Source organism: Staurois parvus, unplaced genomic scaffold (assembly GCF_062004578.1).
Source record: "Staurois parvus isolate SC_StPar_1 unplaced genomic scaffold, SC_StPar_1.0 ptg000209l, whole genome shotgun sequence".
NCBI classification, from domain to species: Eukaryota; Metazoa; Chordata; class Amphibia; order Anura; family Ranidae; genus Staurois; species Staurois parvus.
Window position 1 is genome coordinate 3,473,848 of NW_028318005.1, and position 21,581 is coordinate 3,495,428.

General features: G+C 38.6%; 1 protein-coding gene across 1 annotated transcript in view; it reads left to right on the top strand.

Annotated features, from left to right (window-relative positions):
- The first annotated feature begins 252 nt into the window (after nucleotides 1–252).
- Nucleotides 253–21,581, top strand: part of SLC6A1 (solute carrier family 6 member 1) — a 268,154-nt gene continuing 246,825 nt past the window's right edge. The window contains exon 1 of the mRNA XM_089678691.1: nucleotides 253–430. The gene's annotated coding sequence lies outside the window, so the exon portion shown is untranslated. The remainder of the gene's footprint in view (nucleotides 431–21,581) is intronic.

Here is a 21,581-nt window from a genome sequence, read left to right on the forward strand (position 1 = left end):
TTTTAAATACAATACCTGCTTTGAAAGCAAAGCACACTAGCAGTCAGATAAAAAAAATAAAAATAAAAACACAAAAACAGCCCACGTGCAGAAAGGTTGATGATTTTTTCTTTTCATTTGCAAAACCACTCGAAGTCTTTCTGAGGACAAAAAAGAAAATGAAATATTATGTGTGTGAATTTTCATGTATGACGATGAAAGTGAGTGTATCCATTATTCAGCTCAGGTCCTGTTCATTTACTCTGGAGAAGCAGAGAGTAGCAGATGACATAGAGGGAGAGGTGTGTCTAAATGTTGATGTGGAGGTTGAGACTGTGCTGAATTGGGGCTGTGCTGTGCTGATGTGGTGCTGTGAACAGCTGAATATCTACTCCGAGCAGCTGAAATGATCAAAAAATGAGCCTTGGCTGGACAGACACATCCATATCAGGTAGGAGTTCTTTTACATCCAATGAGAATAAAAGTTTGCATTGAAAGAAAAAAATATGATTTCTATACAGTGTGTTTCTATTAAATATGTTTCAGCCAGCTTTATGCTAGGAAAACGTATTTACATATATAGTGACTGTAGCAGGATTTATGAGATAAGACAGGTATGAATATTGAAGACATTCTCAAAAACATTTACATGCTTTCGGCTTGCATGACAATCTCATTTATTTCTCCCAGCTGGGCATTGCATGTGAGGATTTAATTCAGTGTAGATAGCTTGGAAAATTGAAAGTGTATGAGATTGAAAGTGTGCAGACGTTATAGGTGCGCTCTTCTCCCTTCGCAGGTGTTCAAATCCTGGCTGAGACAGTCAGTAGGGATTCTAGCCTGGCAGGATGAGCTGTGATAGTCTAATGTTTCAAAGTTAACAGGCGCAGGATTTCTGGACAAATTAGAATGTTAAAACGTTAACCTTTACATAGATGTATAGGAACGCAAACTAACTTCACTGCTTAGCTATTACATACAATTTTTTTTATCTAACTACAAAATAATGCACTCTATTTAATTTAAAAAAAAAAACAATTAATGTCTATATTCATTTTTTTTTATTTAATTACAACCATATTTAAAATAACCTGACAGCAATTGCAGTCAACACAACCAAATAATATCTATATTTATTCTGATTAATTATGTATGTATGTTTCCTTTTAATTTTTAGGGGTTTTGTAATTCAGTATAGAAGAACACAGTTTGATGTCCATAATAACATAGCAACAGAGAATGCATACATGTTAAGGTGACATTAAATATTTTAGGCAAAATAAACTCAGTTTGTGCTGAATCGTAAGCAAAAAATAACAAAATTCTCGCATGCGGTACAAAGTCTATATGCCATTCTATTCTTTTCTCTATGGTCAGTATTATTAGACGAAAGTAGAGTCCAATGAAGAGACAATATCTAAGTCTTTAATATTTTACAAGGGTTGCAAGTGCAGGCATTAACATCACCAAGTTATGGATGTAAGTGATTAGGTCTGTGCTAGTTGTTCTCTGTCTGTTGTGATTGCGCTGTTTGTCTTGCTCATTTTAATATAGTGGAACAGAGACTGGTTTGGCTGAGCTGTGTGCGTAGTACTGAAGGTATTGGCATGTATCTTCAATACCCCATGCATTTATTTCACTAAAGCATTGAGAAATCACGCAGAGCCTTTTAATCATCGCTAAATTCATTTAACGACAGCCACATTTAGAAAAGGATGTTATTGTAGGGGATTAACATTTGAATTTTAGCAAATGATCAGCTTCAATTAATGTATGCAAATGTATATGACAGCTTGCAGAAGCAAGGTTGCCTTGCTGTTATTATTATATCGCGGTTAAGGTATGCATATTTCTCTACTTTAACTTCATGGACCATCAGTCTATGCTTGCTTTAAAAGAAACTGGGTCAGTTATTGCTTCTGACATGTATCCCTTTTTACAAAAAGCCCAAGGTCATCAATGCTTTGCTTCTCATCGTCAAGGACATGGAATGGTGGTCTTCTTTGTTTTGGGATGACATTGAAGCAAATCAAAATTTAGTACTGAAATTGGAAACTTTATTTTGAATACTAAGCTTTTCTGTTGACCTATCTCCTAGGTTTGGTGAACCAATGTCTTGAACTCATTGATATTAAGATTTTTCCATTGGATTTTGAAAATGTCTGCCAATTAGATATTCAGCGTCAGACACTTTGGATGGTGTTATTTGACTTTTTTGGAAGGTTGTGTGTTATATTTATGTCTAAATTGGAAGGATATACGTTATCATCATTGAAGCTATTACCTTGGATCATAGTACACCTGTAGCTTCAAAGATTTGTCCACCATATTGTCTTTATATCCCTTCATTTGTTACTCTATATGTTTCATACCTACAGTATACTGTAGGCATCTGTTGGTTGCAATGATTGAATTCCACTCTTTGCAAAAATGTACAGCAATGAAAATGATATATGCAAAAGAAAATAAAGCCCTTAGAGACTCATTTTTTATTTGCATTCTAAATAGCACCAGATTAAAAGAATGAAAGTCTGTGTTCCTCTTCTTGCTCTGCAAAACATAATCAAATCCAATTTTTTACAAAACCTAAATAAATAAATAAAACTACCCAAACCTTCCATTTGATCATTTATTATATTTATTATACAAATGTCTGCAATTTTCTTTAACACATTTCTATATATTTGCACCTGCTGCAAAATATTGCATGCCTTAATTTTTTACATGTATCATTTAAAACTGTTGATTATTCCCATTTCTAAAGCAGCTATTGAAAGAACTTGCAGCTGTACATAGAACTGTTTCTTACCCCTTTGTGCAGTAGAAAAAATCAGTGTAGGAAAAAAATACCTAAAAATAGAAAAAAAAAGTATTTCACACAACAACCAAGCTCATTCTAGCACTGTCATTTTTCAGGTGAATGGTAAAAAATTAAAGGGTGCAGTTGACTTGTAGCTATGAGAAACACATCCATTATGCCTTCTTCCAATACAAAGGTGTCTCAGTGTATAGAATGTCTTAGGGTTCTCTATAGCTTTTAGATTGTGTTGTTATTTTTGGCATTTCATACAATGTATGAGCTCTATGAAATCATATGAATAAACAGGGCCACAGTTTGCACATTTAATGGGTTGAATTGGAATGGGCAAAGATCCTTTCCAGGTGAATTGCTGTGGTATATTTATTGACTCGTTTCCACTGAATATGTATGTAGATTTGCGTAATCTATGGTCTACTGGCAATTTATGAATCCCAGAACCCAGAATGTATTATTTGCTTAATATGCCTAGAGTGATGAAAATTGGTGTGTGAGTATAGCCATTCAACAACTGCTATTCTCCTGGAAAATATCTCATCTAATCCTATATTTTTATAAAAAATCTGCAATCCTTTTTTTATAATTCTATGGTTGTACATAGAATTAGGTTTGCTATACACAGAGAAACTCATGCATAATCCAGGTGTTTTCAGCTCAACCACACAACAATCTCGATCCAGAAGAAGCACTAACAATCATCGTTGGAACTGACCGGAAGTTGCAATGCGCTCAGAGATGGTTTAGTGGCTAGGAAGTTGTAGTACAATTACTAGTGTTTCCTGTTTGATCATTGGAAATTAGTATATGTCTTTCTTTTGTCTGCAGTAGGGAGCTCCCCCTGTGTGCCCTGAACAATCGATATGCTTGACAAAGGGGAATAGAATCTTGATCATGGATTTGATTCTTTAAAAATGAGCAGTCCTGTCCCCTTTATATGGTTGATCTATCACTGATAACAATGAATAACATGAGTTTCCCTAAGCTCACTCAATTGCTACACCTACCAGGGAACTACTACAATCCATCCCCCTAATCTGGGTGATGCAGGCATGGTCAATGCACAGTAAAGGGTTTGTTCCCTTTCTCTGTCAATGGAAAATCACAGAGATTTTGTAGCATATTAGGAAATTTCTCTGTGCTATATTGAGCACTTCCAGTGCTTGAATAGCTAATTATCATTTGTGAATTAACTCTTACACGGCACAGTTGTCTCAGGTATTAACTGAGCTACTTATATCATCCACAGAAGTTGACCTTTGGCCACTCTCAAACAACTAGATCAGGAACATCTTTTATGTCAGATGTTCCTTTGAATGTCATTGAATTGAACTTAACAAAATAGAATAGAAGGAATTTGATAGGTATAGACAAATAGGCGAGTAAATCCATGAATGAAAATCTGATTTAAATGAATTAATACTAATGATCTAACTGACTAAAGGTTATTTTAGAATTGACAACTATTGCCTATAAAGATTATGCTTTCCCAACACTGGCTTGGCTAATGCCATCAACTGAAAACATACATAGGAATTTGGAGATATTTCTGCCTTTTCAGAGCTTCAAGCCTTGTATATTGACCATCTGTAAGTAAAAAAATTTTTTTGAAGAAAACCATCCAAGACATAGTTATAGGCTGGAGTAAGTTGTTGACCAGCCCATATTCTTCAACTGAAGAGTAGTCTGCTTGGAGGTTAGCCTGGTGGTGCTTACTCTCATTACAAGACTGAAGACAGAAATGCAAGTTTAAGGGCTAAGTATTGAGGTAATAGGCTTAAGATGAGGGTTAAAGTGGAACTCCAGCTTCTATTGTTTTACTTAGCTAGCCTTTCAGTAGGAAAAGGAACTTCCATCCTTCATTTACTCCTCACTTTCTTTGTCTTTTGTTCTGCTACCAATGCTTCCAAGTTATCTCCACATCAATGTCAGTAATAGAATTTCAAGCTGTGTGACAGGAAGAATCACTTGGCATTTCCTGGCTGCTTTTGTTTACACCCCCACTCCATCATTAACCAGGCTAGATGGGTGATGTAACAATAATCTTGAGGCTGTAAGTGGGCGTTACAAGTGGCTAAGTTATGTGATTAGGTTGCCACAACAAGATGATGCTGGATGAGTATTGTGCAGTGATGTAGGTGTAGCTGTAGGATTAAGCAGTAGACAGCAGCAAAAAAAACTTGTTCTATTGAAGCTCAGGAAGGAAGGTACTAGGGGCTTGAGTTAGAGGATAATGTTGAGGGTTATGATAAAATTTGGGTATGGTGTCACAGCTTAAATTGAACTCAGGGCTAGGGTTCGGTTCCGGGGTCAGTTTGAGATTTCAAATTCGGCATTACAAATGTGAGGCAATACCAGTCCCCCCCCACCCAGGGACTTATAGTTCCATGCATTGCAGAAACAAGGTTCTGGTGATTTGGGTCACGCTTGTGGTCCCTCTCTGATGATATACTTACTTATCGGGCTTCAATGTCTCTCCTTTTAGTAAGACGTGATCGCTGGATTGGTATATTGGCCCGGATGGGCTCCGGTTGGATGTTTTATCTTGTCTTTTGCCCTGAATATCCTGATGATACACTGATTGTAACCTTTGTATCTGGATACATTTCTATTAACTGTTATGGTTGCTGCCATGTGTCAATAAACTTAAATTTGTAAAAAAAAAAAAAAATTGGCATTATAGGGGTTAAGCTTAGTTTTAGGCCTTTGGACACACCAAAATCACCTACTTGTGATATTCACCAAAGCCAAATACATATAATCAATAAAATGACTCTAAGTTATTGGCACTAGAGCTTCATGTGCTGAAAACCAATCTCTACTTCTCATACCAAAAACAAATGCACCAATTATCAAAAGCTGATTATCGACACATTTTGCAAGGGTAACTCAAGTCATGCCTGGTTTGTTATCTGTGCAGCCAGAGTCTGTTATGTGAATGTGACATCTATCAGAGAGGTTTAGGGACAATAGGATCATTGAATTGCACTGTAATACATGGCTTTCTTATTACTGCAATATGTTATCTCCTTCTGCCACAGCATGCACCTACTTATTGATGAATTCTCTGCAGTAATTGTAATTGATCTTTGTGACTGACAGCATGATGTGAAAGATGTATGACAAATAGAAAAACTGGACTCTAGCATTATCCAAACACTTTCCTGTCCTGGAGCCCCACTAAAGATTTCTGGCTGCAGGAATCTGTTGTGTTTTAAAGGCTCTAAACCTGCAGCTATGGAGGTAAGTAAAATCATATGACAAGAGGTTGCAGTGCCAGAAAACGCACTGTTATACATTTTCAAAATATGTCTGGCTGTGAATTGTGTAAAACTCAGACGAAAGATGTAACAACATTCTGACTCCGGTACAATTGTAATGCTTCCCATAAAGCTCAATGTATTTGCCTGAATATGCTGTGTAGTTATTGCCTGCTGACACATATTGGCTAGTGGTTGTTTAGACTTTAAGTAGCCAGAAATTAGATTGTTTTGAGATGTCTATAAATTGGTTGGCATCCTAAACCTGTCTTAATGGGTAAAGGTTGACATTAGAGATTCTACCACTTTAAAAAGAACATGTCATGTTTACAATACTTAAATGGCTTACAATTACAAACATATTTTTTGCAAATTAGCTTTTGTGATTATAACTATTCTATATTAACCAGTTTTTTCCAATGACTGCAAATACAACAGTGTTTGTAAGATATCTTTTCATTTTATGTAGACTTGGGTGGAACACAATAAATGAGTTTCTTTTGGTTTATGAATGAAGCATTAGTTTTCTTCATGGTTGCTTTCATTTAAAATTAAAAATTAAGCCTTGAAATACAGAGACCATAGCCTACATGCTCATGGCTTCACTTTTTTTTTATCTGGGAATGACTATGTCTTGGGCCACATTCTGATGGCATTGGTTCTTGTAAAAAAAATGTTATTCAGTCAAATCACGTTGGAGGTCCCCACCCAAGGACCACTCCTCCCTGATGCTTTTCACTCTTACAGGCTTCATTGTAGAGGTTTGTGATATCATCAGAGTACGGCCCTTGATTTGTCAGAGTGGCATCACATGGAATGGGGATCGTTTCCTTTGGCCAGCAAATGATAACTGGGGCTGGAGGGTATGAGTGAAGTCTTGAAGCAGAGCCTCCTTTCTGGATTCTACTAACAGTAGGCATTGCTTTAGTCAAAGCTGGATTTCTACATGTCCAATGAAGGCTGTGGCCCAATGCAGTATGACTACTAGGTGCAGTACACAACCATCAATGCAACATGTTTCTGACCATCAGCAGCACATTCTTGTACATAATTAAAGCTTTCAGACTGCTGCCCTACTTGACAGAGTAATCTATCTGGATTCTCATTTTTGCTTGTGCATTTTTGACAGTGGAAAATTGTACTTTTTACTTAGAGTACGTCACTTTGGGTCAGTATACATACAACCAAAATACTAGCAAAAACGGATGACTACTCTTTTAGTTGTAAGGTCTAGATGTACTGAAGGAGAGTTGACGAACTGTTGCTTTCATCCTCCTCAATGCTAGACTTGGCGCTCCTTGTGTTTTTAACACATCTAAACCTGTTAGTATGTGATACTAAGGTTAGCCAGTTAACTGAGGTAGGAGGGTTACGGCACAAGCTAGTTAGTCTAGGAGGATAGGAAGTTTAAATTCAGCCTTGTCTATAGTGAGCTGATGTGCCCTACCCTGTTTTTTGGTGTTCTGAGAAACAACTTCTTCTTACTTGTTTTTAATGGAAAGGTTAGCCTGAACATACCCATTGTATGCTCCTCACAGCCTTTTTCATAGATAAATCTCAATGTATCAAAGTTCCACTACTAAATTTAATGGAATTACTTTATCACAGGCATCAGTTAGAGTCAAATCTACATTGTTAGTTTGAAATGTATTTATGATACAACTAACAGAGAGAGGAAGTTGCACGTGCCAGACTCAGGTATTAGACCCATCCATCCCACATGTAAGAAGCTCATTGTAATCTGGCTTCACTGGATTACTGAGGATATAGATAAAGGTAAATTGAGTGTACATTTAGGTACAGCTAAACATTCCCTGCATAGAATTGCCATTTCATTTGCCACCTGCAATTGTTCCTTAATTTTAAATCAAGGTGCTAAAAACTAATAATTACCAATTATTACTTCTAATGGTAGGGAAAGAAGACAGTGAGGACAGTGTTCCCATTTTTTTCCTGGGAGAGAGATGTTATTTACTGTATCACCATATTTTACGTGATTTTAAATGTAAACTGTCATGAAACAATATGGAGGCTACCAACACTACCCTCCTCTTGATATTGCTAGGTGCCTAGCTTCATAACTTTCTAGGTACCTTTCTAGTCCTCTCGATACTTTGAGGAATTAATTGTCATAAAATAATGCTTGGGTCAAGTAACAATAGCGCAGGCTACTTTGGTACTTGGGATAGAAGGTTGGGGGGCAGTAGGGGCGTTGCTAAGGAAAACAAAACTGCTACATTTCTAGTAAGAAGAGATGAAGTCAAACCTCAGAACCTAATCATAGATTTTTGTGCACTAAGAAGCATTTGCTTAGGAGTCCTAGTAGTGTAGATTAACCCAGTTTGCCAAATACAGCCAAAAATCCCAGAGTTTCTCCTCAGCTAAAACTTTATAGCACCACTGATAACATTAAGGCTGTTGTTATTATTATTACTATCGTTATTGCTACTACATTTAAAACTTTTTCCACAACACCGATCCCTTGTAGTGTAGCACGTTGACTATGCTAACAGTTCTTGTTGCCTGACCTTTATTTAGACATACTTTATGTAGCACTTACCCCTGAAGAGGGTACAGGTACTTGATGTGTTGGGTTCCCTTTTCCTGTGTCCATGACTCTGCAAACAGCTCCACACACACTGACACAGCTGGCTGAGTGGGGAACATTTACTCCAGATATCTGTTTCATATACACCCCAGTGGCTCGAGGTGCATAGACACCAGCAACTTTTTACGTAATAGCAAAAAAAGTATATTCCAAAAGTGTAAACAAAGAAGAAATATACTGTAATGAATAAAGTGTAAGAGAGTTACACTGCAAATGTAAACAGTATACAGTAGTAACAATAATGAAGCAATAGGAGTAATATGCTGCTGCAACAACTGTTATAAAACACAATCCCTCCCAAACCTGTAAAATCTAACTGGGGGATGTAGATACAGTGTATGCCACAATAACAGTTCAGCAATTGGTGGTATGCTTCCCTATATTTTCTGATATATGCTGGGGCCCAACCATTATGGTGGAGAGCTGATGGTAATATTCCTTTAGGAATTGGTACAGGCACTGCCACTGTATTCCTTACAAACAAATCTGTCCCCATTTTATCAAGGTGTAATACAGGGTTGGCTAGTAGCCTGCCTTTCCCCACTTTGTATCAGCAGGGGGATCTCCTTCTGCTCACTGGAAAAGTAGACCCCTGTCAGTGCCCATCGCTGCTACTGTGTCTCTCTTTCACTCAGGTGCAGTGGTCCCCTCACAGCCTCAGTTTTCTTTGCCAGATATCTTCCCCCAGCCCAGCAAAGTTGCAACCTCTCTTCCATTCTTGCACAGTGCCTCTGAGAGATGAAGTATAAGAACAGAACTGTAGTACAAGTTCCTTTGGGGACAACATCTCCCACAGTCCTTCACACTACTCCTCAGAGTCTCTAGCAGTTCACATCCTCAGTGCACCCCCTAGTGGACAGAGAACGGCTTAACACTGGCAGATTTATGTACTGCAAAAGGAGTCTGCATCCATGCCTGTAACAGTTCCCTCTGCAGCCCCAACACAGAGTTTTCCCAACAGAGATGCAGACTGGGCTACAGATAGGTTAAGATCAAAGACACATGTTGTCACAGTTGACACTGCAAGCTGCTACAGAAAAAGTTAGCCAGAAGCCAGATCAAAATGTTTCTATGGACTCTCCTAATTCGTGGTTATGCCCCTGTTTAGGCCAGTCTGTCAATAAGCACTTTGCGACCTTTAACTGTTGTTGAAAGTGTAGTCTAAATGGTGCCTGAAAAAAGGACTATCCGGTGCTGACTTAAGCTTTATTTAATTGATGTGACTCTGTAGAAATATGCAGATCACTAGTTAAACGATTAAACGAAGCCAGTCCTGGCAAAGTGACAGCCAGATAAGTGGCATCTTCTGAAGGTGGTCAGCATTGTTAGACAACAAATTCCTCTACTGACACCTTTTCTTTAAGCACCAATATCAATATGGAAGCTATGTGATCATTTTCTGAACTCAGATAAATGAAGCACACAAGTCTACACTTGTTTATATTATTCAAGCTACATGTATTTTACCAATGCACAGCAAAGCAACACTTTTTATTACTCACTGTGACCTCACATAAAACTTGCTGAACCGCTGCTCCAAGTGCCGATGCTGATGTTGAAGTAATCCACTGTTCAAGAGGGTGCAGGTGTAAATATGCTCAACAAGACTACAACAGACTATACAAATGCAGCAAACCAACAGCTATAGGTGTATAAGAGGTAAGTAAAGTGGCCTCAGCCCTCAGATGGCTATGATACAATTGTGGCCAATGGGAGGAACCAAAGCAGCAAGTTTGCTTTAATGTAACCTCCTCCACAACATATACTTAAATTTCCTTTGTACCCCACCACTCCAGTCAGCTGCCAGGAGCAGACAAAAATATGGAGGAGCATGTAATTCACTACATTGGACAGTGCTGGGTCAATCACCAAGCTCCAGAACTGCCACATAGGGAGAGTTCGTTGACCTGTGTAAGCTACAACCCAAGCCACTCTTGGTGGCCACTCAAGGTGGCTTCTTCATCTCCCAACAGTACAACAGAGCTGGTCGGGAGTAAAGAAAAGATGAGTATATGCAACAATGCACATGCACAAGAATTGGAATGATAAACAGAAAGTTTATGTGAAACACTGAAAAGAGCCTTGAAAACTATAACTTACACATGTCTCAAATCATTTAGACTGTTAACTTAGGTTCTGCATGACATTGTCAGAATAGTAAGGTGGCCTGCTTAACCTATTATGGCTATGATTAAAGGTGGACAAATGTGCAACTGGCATACTACTTCCCCCTTTTTATCACGGGGTACAATAGTACACTGGCACATAGACCACAGTCTACTAACTTTTTTTCTGCTATATAAGTGATTAATTTGTAATATGAATGTTGCATTGGAGTTGATTTCTAAAAGTAGAGAGTGCAAAATCTGGTGTAGCTCTGCATAGAAACCAATCAGCTTCCAGTTTTTTTTGGTCAACGCTTCATTGAACACACTGAAATTAGAAGCTGATTGGCTAGCATGCACAGTTGCACCAGATTTTTCACGCTCTACTTTTAGTAAATCAGCCCCATTGATCTGCTAATTTGAAGGTTTGCAATTTTTGGCAAGTGGGACTATAAAGTCAAACAAACCATGATTATGCAGCGGTTACATTTTTATTAATATCATTGGTACGATGCAAATGTAAAGGTAAAACACTTGTTTTCCAAGATCAGACAATGTTTTCTCTTTGGAATTGTGTGCAATTATTATATACATTATCCACTGATATTAATTATACAGATGTAAAAGAGAACGGTATGAGCTGGCACCATATTATTAATCACGTTTGTTCATCACAATGCTTAATGAGCTTCTTATGGCCAGTTTTTTTTGTGAATGAAAGGAGTTTTTTACTTTGTCCCCCCCCCCCCCATTTCCTTTAGACATTGCTCTCTTTTCTTAGTGGTGCTCAATACTGAGGCTAGATCTTTTCAAGCAGAACTGCCACCTAACCACACTTCGTACTTAGAGCAGTGACAGTACACCTTTTGACCAAATGATGGCAATACAGTGTCAAGCAATTTTTAGTCAGATATATTTCTTTTTATAATAAAGACATATTCAGAACATTTTATAGTTGGTAGATGAAATAAATACATGGATAGAATGAATAAAATAAGCAGAGTAAGAGTATTTTTATGCAAGAACCTAGCACAGCTTTAGTGAAATGGAAGGCTACTTCTGGAGACAACTACCTGACATCTTTAATGCTGAAAATGGCAAAAATTGTCTGCCTAGCCCTTAGGCACAATGAGAATTTAGCCCTTGTGCCTCAGATTCCTGTATTTTTGTGTGGGGGGAGAGCACAGGTCGGCTTTCGGGTAGGGTTGTCACCGCATCCCTTTAAAACTGAACACATATTATTAACTAGGTTCTGTGGATGATTAAGGTAGTAATTAAACTCACTTAGTGGCTTATCTGCATTAAATTAGCCTCAGAATTAATTAATATGCATTTGATTTTAAAGGGATGAGGTGGCAACTCTAGCGTTTGGGGCATTCATCCCTTGGCACATACAGCCCTAAACATCAGCACCACTCGGTTCAGCCTCCAGGCTGTCCAGATGCCACATTTGTCTGCTTCTCATAGACTTTTACTGGATAATGTCAGCAGAGATGGATGGGGCACCTGTGCCTTCCACCTGCATGAAAACACCTGAATCTGAGGCTCTGAGGAAGGGACAAGTCCCCGAAATGCGTTATCCCCAGTGTTCCTGTGGGGATAACCGAATCAGGCAGACCGGACATTGCTGTTCTTTATCATGAGCCTTTTTACTATTGTCGTCTGAGAGTATATCACTATCTGCTACTTTTATCAATAAATGTCATTTAGGTAATGCACTAGACCGGTGCACCCTCTCTTTGTTTTCTTTGCGACTAACATTTTCAGAAAGGTCAGCAAGGACAGCCTCCGAAGTCTCGCTTTTCATCTTATGTATATAGAACGTACTTGCCTGGCAGATAATAAAAGATTATATATTTATTAACCTTTCTTTACCTTGTGACTGCTTCAAATTATTCATAGTGATTGTAAAGGATTTTTGTAAAAATAACAAACATCTCTATAACTACCTGCTCCATGCAATTGAATTACACAGAGCAGCCCCAAACCTCCTCTTCTTGGGTCCCCTGCTGGCGCTCTTGGCTCCTCCTCTCTGTGCAGTGCCCCATAGGAAACCATCGGGAATGAAAGGAATGCATTAAGGTAAAAAATGTTTAGGCTTTAGAACCACTTTAAGTCCAGTCCCTATTTTTCCCCATATCATTTTGTTGTTGCATCTCCTTTATTCCTGGCTCCTTCTTTCTCATGGTTTGGAGCTTTCACAGTGCTAAGGCCTTCTTACCCATGGCTATGTGACAAGGCTGTGTGCCTGAACATCCAATTACCAATCCAAAGCAATGTCACATGAGAAAAAGAAGGGGCTAGTCACATGCCCTGTGCTTGTGAGTACTGGAAAGGGTGTCACCTAAAACAGCAATAAATCCAAAAGCAAACATTTATTTTATTGCAGTTGACAATTAAATGTGATGGCTGTTTTGTTTTTTAGGTTTTCTTTCCTTTTTTTTCACCTGGTGATCCAGCTAGTAAGTCTGTTATTTTCCAGCAGAACACACTCTCCTGCAGAAGTAAAGAGTTAAGTGTGTTAAGTTTCAGTGACAGTTAAGGGTGTTGGGACAAACTATTTACCACTGACAGGTGTGCTTACAATGATTTATTTATTCAATAAAACCTTTATCCCAAAAGAAAAACAATGTTGCTGTAACTGCACAGTGAGCTAGCATCTGATTTCAATTTGTTAGTGTATCTAAATCTGCTAGTACATGTAACACTCCCCCCCCCCCAGATTAAAAATCCTGCTGTCTGTGCCCCTGTGCTTCTTCATCCAGGAGGTGGCAAGATCAGCAGGTGAAAAAAGAGGGGGGAAGACTAAAAGGAGAGCTAATGCAGCCATCACAACTAAGGATTGCCAAATTGCAATAATTTACATTTTTGGTTTTGGGTTTAATACTGCTTTAAGCAAACCTGTTACTGTGTGGAAAATGCATACATTTACTTCTGTCATTGTTCACATGGGATTCATATATAGGCCTTTTATAGGCAAGTAACTTAAAACTTTCTCCCTATGGTCATCTCATGTGAGCAGTAGGAAGTTGGACTGTTACTAGCATGTATTTGAGTTCTAGAAAAGATTATTTCATGTATGTAGCACCCTCCTAGTCAGCTAAGGTGGAGCTATACTCCAATTGTTGGCAAGGAAGGCTGAGTAGGAGCCTGGGTATGATAGCTAGCTATCAAATTATGGTCAGAGCTGATTGGCTTTGCAGAGCAGCCCTCTGGAATTTCCCCCTGCTCTAGAACTTTGGAGAATGGTCTAGAAGCAATGGGTGGATCTGAGGAGTAGCTGGTCTGTACTCTTTGAGGATCCTGGCCAATCTCCAACAGGAGGCTTGGCAAAGGGACAGGACAACCTTTAAGAGTGACGGAGCCTGCACAGCAGCAGGAGAGTTCAGGTGGAAGAGGAAGATGTGAAGCTGAGGAGCAGGAGCCTGGGAGGGGGCCCAGATGGGAGAGGGGCTCACCTGCAGGCAGAAGGACCTGGGCAGGCTGAAAACGTAGGACTTTACTGGCCCCCTGAGAGAGGACCACCTGTGTGGCAGGGAAGGCCTGGTTGCAGCCACCAACCCAACAGCAACACAGGAGAAGAACTAAGAGAGGGCACCTTCACCCTCTGGACCAGTTAGGAGAAGAAGGCACTCTAATGGGAAGCTGGATTAACCTGCCACCCAGGACTGTTTCATTATTTATGTGGCAGATATTGGATACCCTGCTCAGGTATTCCTCCAGACAGCTGGGTAAAGAAGAGGATTTATCTGGGATCTGAGGTGGTACTACAGGAGATGCTGGCTAGCTCTCCAGAAGAGACTGGTGGCTGTAACCACTGTACATATAGTTCAGGAAGTTTTCCTCAGTTTCTCAGTTCCCTTGGGCATCCTGTACACCCCTTGCTCTATCCAAGTAGAAATCCCCCAAATAAACATCATAAAACAAGCTCAAGGACTGGTTACTGACTCTTGAGTGCAAGATGTTGTGACGATGCATGTATCCTGACTGTGCAGGACTATAGGGGGACCCAAACCTTCAGGGGTTAGTGCTACATGTACACAAGCACAACAACAGGAAAGAGCTTTAAAAAACTTTGGAGTGGTTTGGAGATATGACTGGATTTCCCTTCTGGGTAGTCCTAAGAATGTTTGTGTTCATTTTTATCTTCTTTGCAAAGTGTTCCAGTAGTCTGAAATCCAGGGGTGCTCTAGAAAGAAAATGAAAGCCAGGTCTTGTTATAGCCTTGTCCATCACCTATGCATTCCTGTTGATCCACAATATCATGGCTAGCCCACTGGCCAATAGAAAGGCAGAGTGTAGAGGAAAACATGGGGATAGGCTGCACAGCAGGAAATCATGCTTTAAGAAGCTAGAATTCTAACTAAAAAGACTAAAAAAGCATGATACATCTATGAACAATTGTCTATAAACAATTACATTGAAGTAAATTAAGTGGACTTTAGCAAAGTTTCAATATTTCCCGGAACTCAGTTTGCTGAGTGATTGTGCATTATACGGGTAGTTGCTTGTGAAGACTATGAACAAATGGAGGTACAAGAGGCAGAATTTTAGGGAAACATATGTTCTAAGGTTAAAAATTCAACTGGCAATAGCTGACACTTGGAAATATGAGCGATATCTCAAAGAGCGTCCTTGGACATGTGCGGATGATTGAAGGAAAAAAGATCAATATCCAATAAATAAGAGAGAATAGCACATTATCTGCCCATTAAAACTCAGGGTGAAAATGTCGAAGATTGCTTTAGAAGCCATATAGTGCTGTCTCTTTAGTAAATCAATCTTATCACATTCTACATTTAGCCTCCACTGATTTTCTGACCATTCATAGATAAAGCTCTCCTCACTCCATTTAATCAACGACCTCTGCTGTTCTGTATGCCAGACTAGCTACTATATGAGCCCCCAGGTTCAACAAATTGTGGGAAGGATGTGCATTTGCTGAAATAAAAGTTTGTCTATTTATACTGTTAAATGAAGATATAATATACAGTATATTGTATAAAATGAGATTTTTCAAGTAACCCAGTATTGTAATTGCTGTCGTCTTTCTAAAAAATACTAGTTGCCTCTCTGTCATGGTGATTCAATGGATCAAATTGGAGTCTCTTAAACTTGTTCCTGCTGACCAGGAACAAGTTTAAATACTCAGAAAGTATTAAAGCAAGATGTCTCTGCCAGAAATCAGGTGTTTTTGGTAGTATTGGCAACCAATATACCGTATTTTTTCTTCTTTGATAAAGTTGTAAAATTGTAACTTGTCCATATCCAAACAGAGAAATGTAAAGAGTAGAGTGTTAGACTCTCAGAAATCCCGTATATTAAATTCCTTGTGTTCATGGCAAATGAGGTTTAATGTTCAAAAATGTGTAAAGTAATGCACTTGGGGGCTAAAAATATGAATGCAAGTTACTTGCTAGGGGGAGAATCTCTGGCTGAATCCAAGATGGAGAAAGATCTCTGGGTCCTAGTAGAAGATAGACTGAGCAATAGTATTCAATGCCAAGCTGTAGCAAGCAAATCAAGCAGGCTAGTATCATGCATTAAAAAGGGAATTTAGTCCAGAGATAAAACGATAATCCTGCCACTTTATAAAAATCTGGTTAGGCCACATCTGATGTATTTTATCCAGTTCTGGTCACCAATCCTTAGGGAAAGATGTGCTGGAATTGGGGAGAGTCCAGAGAAGAGCAACAAAATTAATAAAGGCACTGCAGGACCTCAGTTACGAAGAAAGACTACAAGCACTAAACTTATTTTCTCTGAAGAACAGACGCTTGAGAAGAGATATGATAGCGGTTTTCAAATACCTAAATGTTGAACCCAGTGCAAGCAGTTAACTATTCAGTTTCAGGGAGTATAAGAAGACATGGGGTCACTCAATGAAATTGGAGGAGAAGCAGTTTAACCTTAAGATGAGTAGGTGTTTTTTGACTACTAGGGCAGCAAGGATGTGGAACTTCCTTCCACAATCGGTGGTGTCAGTGGGAAGTACTGATAGTTTTAAAAGACTCTTGGACTTGCATCTTAGTGAACACAATATACATTGATATGGGAAATGATTCATACACCCACACAGGTTGAACTGGATGGACTAGTGTCTTAATTCAACCTTACCAACTATATAACTTCAAAGTCATATTTCTATAAATTGATCATGATGCTATTTTTTTTTATGTCACACGATATTAGTGTGACCAAACCAATTTAACAAACAGTATTTCTATACATTGAAATTAGGTATAATGCACACAAACGCAATATAATACCAGTTTTTTAAAATAAATGTTAGATACCAAACATGTCAAGACTTTTTGTGTGCTTCCATAAAATAGCTTACACTTACAATACCGAAAATTGTCCATAGGGGACTCCTTATCAGCCTATACAGGTCATTAGTTTGGAGTTATTAGTAAATGATGGCCCTTAAAGATTGAGCTCACTCTGGCCTGTGTGCTGTGATACCTAATATCTGTGGCACAATTGTTATTTTCATATGTGTGTGCACCAGATGTGTGTATATGCATTTGTATGTGTATGTATGTGGGAGTGGAGGTTTTAAGAATTTTTTGTATTTTTCTATTAATTTATTTTATTATACCTATTTTTTAAAACCCTTTTTCACTTAACTTGTTTTGCTCTCACAAGTATTATAGTAATATATGATAGCATAGTTCAGGTGACAGGTTCTCATTAAGGAAACATCAAGCATGTGTTGGACCCTAATGTTACCTTTGCACTCTTCTGAAGGTGACTGAGCACATGTGAGTTTCTTTCCCAGTTAGGGAGGCTGGAGATTGACAGCTCTGAACCAAAAACTGATTAGAGCTGATCACTTCTGTGTTCATTCATCATGGGAGAACTTAAGTCCTCCCACTCTCCATTTCAACACCCACTTTGATGGCTCAGGCACCCAAGATGGACAAATATATGCAGGACACCTGGTAAAGGAAATCAGGGGGTTGTACCTACAGTGGGCTGTAGAAGTGATCGGGGGGCCTTACAGACACCTAAATCACTTCTAAAGAAAGCCAACGTCAACAGCCTGAAAAAGAAAACAAACTCCTGTTTACACGATGATGTTGCAGCTGTTGTAATCATTGTGTCAGTGGCGGCGAAAGGATTAAACTCAGAATTCAGCCCAAGAATAACAGGATGTAAATAATAGCCCATTAAAATAAAATAAAACAGCTTTTTTCCTGAACTATAAACCTTTAATCCTTTATAAACCTTTAGTAAACCTTTAATCCAGAGATTTCCCCCACAGTATTTTTTTCTGCCATGAGATGTCCTCAGTTTGATGTACAGCATCATTCAACCTACCTCCTCTAAGCCCAGGCTGTCTGTGACACAGTGATGAGCTTATCTTTCAGTCACTTTGCTTCTCCCACTATCAGAATGCTCACTGTCATGGCGCCTTGTACTGCTTCTTCCTCTTACGCTCAGTCCCTGCTGTACAGAGGAATGCAGGGGCCTGATATCAGCTCAAATTGAGGTACTTACACAGTGTTGTGGTGGTTTATGTAAGGATATATTATTTATAAAGGGCGTGTCCCTTTCCCTTAGATGAAATATTACAGTGCCTCCAGCCGTTAAAATACGGCAAATATTTAGTAAACCAATAATTTGGACACCTTGATAATTTGATCACCACTTATTATTATACCTTGAATTCTTTTAGCCAATATGATTTCGTACCATACACACAAAATTTGCCTTATAATAGATAAATATAAAAATTTATTTATGTACAAAAATTATATATATATTAACACAAAACACAAAAGACTGGTGATAAATGAATATTGGTACACACAATCAAAAATATATCCTACCAATGTAAGACACACTAATAATGTCTCTAACTAATTACATCAATCACAAATTTAAATGATATGATATTTATTAAATTTATTAATAATTAATAATTTCGAATATCTCAAAGGTTATATTCTTACATGCCGTGGCCATAGGCTTGCAAGAAGTAAGCCCTTGATATATGATACTCTGGTTATTAATATTCAATAAATTATGAAATATGGAAAAATTTATAATATGGCAATAAACAATTTTTAACAGTAACACAGTATCTGACTACATATATCTAACTATCCAATATTGTTGTACTACACTAAGGTAATTTTATGATTCTACACAACAGAGAAAGTAATTAATACAAAATCAAATAAACATCTCACCACACCCGGACGTCAGACTAGGCAACTCTCCCGTGGATTTAGCTGGCAGTGGAACGCCTTTAGACTGATATATAGGCAAGTGATAGATTCAATAGGGGAGAATGTAGGAAGTTATAAGTTTTGAGGTTTAAAGTTTTAGGAAGTTTGAAAAGATGGAAGAGTAGTTATTTCAGCAGAGATCTTCTTCAGATGTCAGGTCTTTCCATGAGGTCTTTATGAGGGTTCTTTTTCTTTTCATGAGGTTTCTTCTTTTAAAGCACATGGGCTTTTTATATCCACTAGTCCATTGTTCTAAGATACCTTCCCACCAGGCTTCCTGATTGGCTAGTTGAGAAATGTGTGTACATAAGCTATTTCTCACCTGCCCGCCAGGTGGCGGTCATGTATCACAGAACAATGTGAGTATTTGAGATGACTCATATCTTGGGTGGAATCTTCAGGTAATTTCAGGAATAAAATATACGGCTCTTTCCAGATATAGCAGTGATCATACCTATATTATTCTAAATAGGGACCATGGAATATAGGTGTATATTCAGTTATTCCTATTTGAAATACCATCCTGTTTGTTTCCTGATAAGACATGTAACTAATGCTAGTTTATAATACATCTTACTTCCCATCATCTCAATACTCAAGTTAGTGATATATATAGTTCCCATTGCTGAGTATTTAATGGTGTTTTAAAGTCTATGACATCTTATTTATAATCTGTTTCTGTAGTACATTTTTGTAATGATATACAGTGAACTTTTAGACTTAAATGTCCTGAATTTCACCTCTTGGTTTCAGCATCAACATTTCCTCTGTGTAGGGGAAAAAAAATTCTCTGTTTGCCTAGCCCTTGTATTGGACTCATGGTAAACAATTGTTAATGCTTTCACCCTTGGTGAACAATAGTAGATGGTAATAGTTTCAGAGGTTTGTTGGTTCATCACACTCTACAGGTTTTGGTTAAGCTTTCAAACAGTTGAGTTCCTGTCTCATTATTGTTGAAATGTTTACAAGTCAGAGTCCTATGTGTTTGACTTTCTGTAGGTGCATTCTCCTCACTTCCATATACAAATAGTCCTTGTTGACAGTTTAAACAGTCCCATTGTCTTGGAAAAGTCTTAATTCCCTGTTCTCTTCAGTTCTTTAACTAGAATTCTTGAAGGTTCAACCAAGACAAAATTAACTCTTAACATACGGTTCTGCTGAGCTGTTTGCTATATAACATTATGTCTTGATAAAAGTCATATTCTTGAGACATGATTCAAAAGCCCACAACAAAATCCCCCTTTGTTTTTGGGGTATAGGCACGCGTAGAGGGGTGTCTGTATCGAAAAACATGAGTGAGGCTTTTGGCTAGAGTGATTGTTCGTCTTCTCCGGTGAAGGGAATGAAATAATAAAAAAAAAAATTTCCGATAATAAAATGGCAGCGGTAATGCTGGTTGTTCCTCAACTTGACTCGGCGTCTTTAGATGGACACTTCCGATGACGATTCTGGTCTTGTGATGAGGCCGGCCTGGCCTGGCACATCCACCTTGGGGTCCATGGGTCCTCCGCACGACAGGTCTCTTAGACGGTCTCCTAGGCGGGTCTTTTCCTCTGGACTGGCCCTTGGTGGCCTGGGACATCAGGTTATCGTCTCCGGATCGATCTCTGGCATCTGGTCTTTCCCACAGGACATTATAGCTTCCTTCTAGGGTCCGGTCATTGACACCTCCGATCGCCGGTCTGGTCATAGTCTGGGCCTTCCTTTCTAAATTATTAAAATGAACAGTTTAAGTATGGGATATACATAAAATTATGTTACTGGATCCTGTAAGGCAAAAGATGAATTATATGTTTAAAGGAAGTTTAAGAATGATCTCAATATCTCCAGATAGGAATTGGTGGGTTTAGTCTTCCAACAACTGCAATTGAGACTTCGGATGGCAAGCACGTAATTGGTTGATGTGCACCCATCTATCACTGATTTCACCATACCGGGTAACCTGCAATTTATATGCGACCGGAGAGATTTTATCAATGATAGAGAACGGACCTTTCCAAGATGGAAGGAATTTCCGTTCTTTGATCTGGTCTCTTGCGAAGTTGTATAGATAGACCTTGTCACCAATCTCATATTCCTTCTTGGAGGTTTTGAGATCATAGTATGTCTTAGCACTAGTTGCAGCTCTTTCCAAATTTCGCTGGGCAAAGGCAAAAGCATATTGCAGATGTTTACGTAAATCCTCTATGTACTGGTGTGTGGTGGTAGCATTGATCAAATTTTGATCTGTAGTGCGATACAATAAGTGCTGGGGCAGTACCATCCGTCTACCTGTCATCAGTTCAAAAGATGACATTTTTGTAACTGTATTCGGAGTAGCCCTCAACGCCATCAGGACCAGCGGGAGCTTGACATCCCAATCTTTGCCTGTTTCCTTAACAAATTTCTTAAGGACATTAACGATGGTCTGATTGTATCGTTCTACACCACCACTAGAGGCTGGCCGATAGGCGATATGTAATTTCCTTTTAACCCCCAAAATTTTCCACAATTTGGCCATCACTTCGCTAGTGAAGTGCGATCCTCTATCAGACTCTATCCTCTGAGGTAAACCAAAACGTGAAAATACATGATTTA